The following is a 751-nucleotide window of genomic DNA, read 5'->3' as shown; positions in this document are numbered from 1 at the left end:
TTTTTTGGTTTTTCTCCGGTACCGGGAACCGAACTCACGACCTTGCGCTTGCCAGGCAGGCGCTTTTGCCACTGAGCTAAATCCCCAGCCCCAAGGACTGTTTTTAAATTCTGGTTAAATGTTTAAAAATAAAATCCCTGGGGCTGAAAGTGTAGCTCAGCGGTAGAGCACTGGCTTAGCATGCACAGGGCCAGGGTTCCGTCCCCAGCACTACAAAAAAAAAAAAGTGTGTAAAATAAAACTTTATTCTCCTGAAAGAAGTCTGTCCAAGACCAGGGGGAAGGGGCACTGTTTTGGAGGAAGAGGGAGGGATCTGAGTATGACCTTAAGGAGCCTCTGGCCACAGGGCCCAGGCAGAACAGCGGCATCTGAGGAAGACGGACCAGCCACCGAGGTAATCACCATGACGGCGCTTTCCCAGACGGCTGAGGAGACTTGCAAAGCTGACAGGAACCCTCTTGCCTCTACCCCATCCCTTGGCCCCTACCCCTTCGCCCTCTTGTCTACTCTTCCCGCCCAATCTCATGACCTTCCTGCTCTCCTGCCCACAGTGGCCTGGCCCTGCGGTCCACCTGGCACGCCACGCCCCTCGGTCCAGTGGCCCACAGCCTGCCATCTCTGCTGAGACCTGCTTGCTTTCCACACACACGTTCTAGGCCGAGGAGCTGGCAGCACCTTCTGACCACCCCATCCTCTCCTAGCTCTGACTGAAGGGAGGAGGCAAGGAGGCCAGAACTGTTTTGCGGGTCAC

Source organism: Chinchilla lanigera, unplaced genomic scaffold, assembly GCF_000276665.1.
Source record: "Chinchilla lanigera isolate Chin_1 unplaced genomic scaffold, ChiLan1.0 scaffold00127, whole genome shotgun sequence".
Classification (NCBI taxonomy): domain Eukaryota; kingdom Metazoa; phylum Chordata; class Mammalia; order Rodentia; family Chinchillidae; genus Chinchilla; species Chinchilla lanigera.
This window is presented reverse-complemented; position numbering follows the sequence as displayed.